Here is a 5,698-nt window from a genome sequence, read left to right as displayed (position 1 = left end):
CTTGGTGCCACCCGGCACTGCCTCCTCCCACTCTCTGAGGTTCCCTGAGCCCGTGCTTTCCTCCTCCCCCACCTCCAGCAGCTTCCCGGGGAAGGGATCCATCCTCAGAGCTGGTGGGACCCCAGCCATGGAGGCAGCATCTCTTATCAGGCGGCTGCCAGCTCTGTCACCACGCTGTGCTGAGTGACGGGCGCTCCCACCTGCTCCCGGCGCTGAGCACGGGGTGCTGCCGCTGCTGCTATAGAAACACCCAACTTCTTACACTCACCTCCTTTTTTCTTTCTCTCTTTTCTCTTTCCCTTTAGACCCTCAAAGCCGCGTCTGAATTCCCTCACGATTCAAAGGAAGATCCGACGGGCTCCCCGGTGCAGCTGCATCCCTGCCAAGGCACCCTGTCCTGGCTGTGACAGGGTGTGCTGATCCATCCCCACCTTACGGAGAGGGAGCTCTGGAGCCACCACCTGCTTCCCAGGAGCTGAGCTGAGCCCTCTCCTGCTCACTCCAGGGCCAGGGGATTTGTTCCCTGGGCTGGCACTGCTCTGTGAGCTCATCAGCTGCTCCAGCAAAGCCCCACACAGAGCTCTGGTGGGTTTATTTTGCTGGCTGCTCTCACCCAGCTGTTTATTTTCTTGAGTTTCCCCCGTGAGCCCACTTCACACCTGGAACAGTGCTGACGAGTTGACTTCAAGGCTGAGCTAACTCTGCAAATCCCTTCCGTGCCTGACTGTGGGGAGCAGGTGCTCCTCCCTTCCCCAGGGCTGCAGAGTCCCCCAGCAGGAGAGCAGGATCTGTCTCATTCCTCATTTGCCAAGCAGAGACACCACATGGAAAACCAGCCTGCCCTCACGTCATGGAATCGCAGAATGGTTTGGGTTGGAAGGGACTTTAAAGCCCATCCAGTGCCACCCCTGCCATGGGCAGGGACACCTTCTGTTATCCCAGGTTGCTCCAAGCCCCATCCAACCTGGCCTTGGACACTTCCAGGGATCCAGGGGCAGCCACAGCTTCTCTGGGCAGCCTAAGCCACCAAGTCTGGACTCATCTGGCATCACTGTGGTAGATCCAGCACATCCCTTCTCATCCCTTCCTGGTCTCATTGGCTTTGGCTGACAGTGGCTTGTTTTGGGATCAGTCCCCGTGGACACTCTGCAAACCAAACCAGTGTAAGATCCAAGGAGACATTTACTAATGAGTTTTGGGCTGAAATTCAACCCTTCTTTAAAAAAAGAAAAAAAATTCCTTCAAACTAAAATATTCTAAGCAAACCCGATTTGAGAGTCATTTAATACCCTGTCAGCTTCCCTTCTCACTGCTCCCAGCTCTGGAGAGGTGAGCTGTGTCCCTGGGATCAGGGTCCTGCTCTCCTGTGCCTGCAGGAAGGTGCAAACAAATCCTGAAGTGCAGATGCCAGAGTAACTGACCCAGAGAGATCCTGGAGCCTGGCTTTGGCTTGAGCCACAGTGGAAGGCCAGGACAGGTCATTTCCCAATCCCTCCCCTTGGATTTCCATTGTCTCTGCTGTGATTCCCACAGAGCAGCCCAGCACTGCTGCATTCTGGAGGCATTTCAGAGTCCTGAGGGTGCTGGTCTGGGCAAGCGGCACAAATGGTGATGCCATCAAAGCAGGATAGACTTTCCAGCTGCGACACCTGTAAGAATCAGGTCAGTCGTGTTTTTCCTGCCCCACAGCTCAGGAGTAACCACCCAGATTTCCTTTTCTCCTTCCCTTCCCTTCCCTTCCCTTCCCTTCCCTTCCCTTCCCTTCCCTTCCCTTCCCTTCCCTTCCCTTCCCTTCCCTTCCCTTCCCTTCCCTTCCCTTCCCTTCCCTTCCCTTCCCTTCCCTTCCCTTCCCTTCCCTTCCCTTCCCTTCCCTTCCCTTCCCTTCCCTTCCCTTCCCTTCCCTTCCCTTCCCTTCCCTCTCCCGGATCCCGGCTCTCCTTAGCCGCGCTCTCCCCCTGGCGGCAGCGCTGGGTACTGCCCGCCCCAGGTGCCGCCGCCCCGCCCCGCCCCGGGCCCCCGGTCTCTGTCCCCTCGGTCCCCCCGGTCCTTGTGTCCCTGGGACGCTCCACCAGCACTTCCACCTCTCCCGAACCCGCAGGAACCGCGGGGCTGTGCAGGAGAAGAACCCCGGAGCGTCCCCCGGCCCGGAGGGCTCGACTCTGCCCCGGACCCCCCGCGCCCCGGAGGTGACAGTCGGCACGTGCTGCCGGTGACACCTGACGGGGAGCCGCTGACTCCTGGAATCTTTGCTCTTTCCAAGCACAGGGAGCCCCTATTCCATGACTGGAGCGACGCCCAGTCATGAAGATGCACCTTCCAGCCCCCCACCGTTCAGTGAGAACCCCCCACTCGCCCCAGCCCTGAAGTTGGTGGCCTCCTTGGAACATCCTCACTGGAGACTGAGGGAAGAGAAGAAAGGGAGGGAAGGGGAAGGAGAGAGAGATGGAAACAGAAAGAATTAAACCCCCTGCTTTAAATGATGGAAAATATCCCAGCAGTGTTCCCTTTCAAGCCTTATTTTGCTATTCAGGAGCTTGAAAGGCACCGAGCTCCCAGGCCCTCACAGAGCAAGCAGAGATTTCACGTTATAAAATATGAATATCCTGGCTTATGAATAAACTTGGGTTTGCTGCTCAATTCACGCCATCACACATCTCCTCGGTTTCTCTCTGGGTGGGGGGTGCCTCAGGTGTGGGGTCGGCAGAGAGGACGGGAACCAGCAGGAGCAGCTGGAGGCACCGATCCCCCTCCCCTCCTGGGGCTGCGAGGGGCGGAGGCACTGCTGGGCTCTGGGGTGATGCCAGGGCTGGGACACGTCCCAAATCCAGCGCTGGGAGCTGTCCCCAGAGCTCAGGCGCGTCTCTGGGTGGAGATGCCCAGGGTTGGAGCTGGAGCTGGAGCACCAGCCCTCGGGAGAGACCCAAAACCTGCCCCCGCGTCCTCCGAGGGCCCGCAGTCCTGACAGAAGGATGAGAAACGAGCACGGAGGGAGAAAGTCTGGGCTCCCCCCGCTCCGGGTGGGACAAAGGCAGCAGGGCCGTGGCAGGGATGTGACACAGGGATGTCCCCGGCTCCCGCCGGGGCTGGCGCTGGGCACGGGGTCGGGGCACCGGCGCTGCGGCTCCACAGCTCACCTGCTTTTCCCCGCCTGGGGAGGAGGAGGGGATGGCACGGGCATCCCCCAGCCTCTGCCCACCTCTGGGCGCACACCCAGGGCACGGACCCCGCCAGAGCCCCCTCCCCTGGCCCCGCTTTGGCCCGAGCTGCGCCGGGAGGGACGGACCCGCACAAGGAGCAGCGAGGACTTCAGAAACGCTTTGGAGGAAAAGGAAGGAAGGACAAAGAGAAGCTGGGAAGAGGCCATGCCTGGTCCCCTGATGCACTTCAAGAGAAAACAGTCTAGACTTTTTATTTTTTCTTTCCCAGACCCTGTTTTCCATTTCAAATCAGCCCTGACATTTTGGTTATCTTTTCTTTTAATAAGCCGGGTTTGGTTTGTTAGAATCCGCTCATCTGTGTGGCACAGGCAGGCTCAAAGACAAACAATACCTGGGGACGAGGGAGCTCGCCAGTGTCTCAGCGCCACCAGTCTGCCCTGAGGCAGAGGCCAGGGGAGCACAGGAGGACACCCAGCACCTGTGTCACCCTCCCGACAAGGACCTGTGAGCCCCAGGGGACACGAGGCTCTCTCAAGCTCCTCTCCACAGCCTTCCCTCTCCCGCCAGAGGTTTTGGCACGGGGCAAATCTCCTTGTCATAGCCGGGGATTGCTCCTGCCTAAGGGCGCAGGGAATCAGCTGCAGATTTGGGGCTCCTTGAGCCTCCCTCACCCCTCCTCGCTGCCGCCAGGCAGAAATGCTGGAGCGCAGCCGCTCTCTGGGGCACTGCCAGGGGATTTCCAGCTCCTCCCGCCTGACCCCGGCGCAGTCCCTTTGGCGATGTTGGGAGAGGTTCCCAAAATCCCGCCCCAGGAGCCCTTCCCTGCTGGCAGCCTGGCTCAGCCCCTGCCCGGCCCCGGCCCCAGCCCCGCTCCGAGCCCTCGCCCCTCATCCCGCAGAGAGGGGAGAAGGCAGATGGAGCTCTGCAGGAGAAGGCGGCTTGAGGGAGGAAAATAACAACCAGAAACACGGAGAAAGGGATGAAACGTAACAGAAAAGTTGGCCTGAGGGAAATAAGGGAGCTAAAAATAACCCGCCAAAGGCTGCGATGGGAGCGAGGGGAGAGCTGCCGATCCCGAGGAGAAACGGGGTTACCCTGCAGCTGCCCCCACGCTGCTCCTGCTGAGCCCCCACAGCTTTGTGGGGGTGTCTCATGGCAGGAGGCGGCCCAGGGGGGGACAGAAACCTCCAATAAGGTCCCTAAGCCAGGCCAGCGCTCCTCAGGAATGGGAACATCCCATGGGAACCAGGCATGTGCCCACCCAGCTCAGCCCAGCCCAGCCCAGCCCTGCGAGCCCTCGCCTTGATTACATTTCTGTTTCCTCCCCGAGCCGAGCACAGGAAGCTGCTTTGCCATCCATTTACCCAGGGACTTCACTGGTATTTAATAAACTCGATTAAGCAAGCGCCTTAATTTGCTTTGGTAATGAAAACATAATTGTTTCTGCAGCTCCAGTGCGGGGACTCTCCACGGCGAGTGGCGGGCGCAGGCAGTGGGATAATCAAGCAGAAGAGCCCAGAGCTGGGGATGTTGTTGGTTCTCCCCTGAGGAAATAACCGGGTTTTCACCTCAGCAGAGCACAGCTGGGGAAGGGCAGGGGGAGAAGCTGGACTGGGTTGGGCTGGGGTGATTCAGGGCAATACTGACCCCTCATCCTTCTCACCCTGGTTCAGTCCTTCCCCAAAAAAAACTGCACCAATAGTGACTTTTCCCGTTCCCTCACCTCACAGCTCCATCCACACCCTGGGCAGGGTGCACCATCCCACACAGTGTGATCCCATGGAGGGATGCAGGTGTGATAAAGCAGGTGTGATAAGGCAGGGACTCACCTTGGACCTCCTCAGGCACTAGTGCACAGCTGTGTCAGGCCATGGATAATGCAGAACTCTGTCCACAGATGTGTGTGCAACCCTCAGCACTTGACTCAAAAAGGAGCAGATGACCCCACTGTAGTCCCTCCCAATCCCTTTGGGACTGTGTGAACAGAACATACCAATGCCCAGGGACGTGTGCCACAGCACCCTGGGGACAAATAAATGGGAAAACAGAAGTTCCTTGCAATGGAACCCCCAAAATGAGCAGCCACGTGCAGCCTTGTGTGACACGGGAGGTCCTTGCAGGGACCAACCAGTGCAGCCCTGCAGGGTTTGTACTCTAAATGTGAGATATTTCTCATGATTGATGATTTAGGAATTACTGCAACCCCTGCAAAGGTGGGGAGAGCCCAGGTGTCACCGTGGCCAGCAGGAGCTGGGTGATGTCAGACCCCAATCGTGCTCCCCAAGGAAGACTCCAGGGAAGAAGGGCCCTGGATGTGCAGTGAGCACAGAGAAGGAAAATGGGAGGAGGAAGAGACAGATGGTCCCATTTTGTATGAAAAGGCAGAGAGGGAAGATGTAACTTGGGAATCTCCCCAGAACAAGCCATCTGTGAGGTGTAAGGCCTGAGCTGCCGCCAGTGCAGCCAAAATCCTGGAGCAGCAGAAGATGCTGTGCTCAGTCCAAAGATTTCATTACCTTGTCCCTGTTATTTGTGACTTG

General features: G+C 58.4%; 1 long non-coding RNA gene across 1 annotated transcript; it reads left to right on the top strand.

Moving 5' to 3' along the window:
• Positions 1-1,563: 1,563 nt before the first annotated feature.
• LOC310922474 lies at positions 1,564-2,637 on the top strand. The gene is made up of 2 exons (XR_014592439.1): positions 1,564-1,662; positions 2,099-2,637. It is a non-coding gene; the product is annotated as an uncharacterized lncRNA (long non-coding RNA).
• Positions 2,638-5,698: the final 3,061 nt, after the last annotated feature.

This window comes from Zosterops lateralis, assembly GCF_965231275.1.
Source record: "Zosterops lateralis genome assembly, chromosome: Z".
NCBI classification, from domain to species: Eukaryota; Metazoa; Chordata; class Aves; order Passeriformes; family Zosteropidae; genus Zosterops; species Zosterops lateralis.
This window is presented reverse-complemented; position numbering and strand designations above follow the sequence as displayed.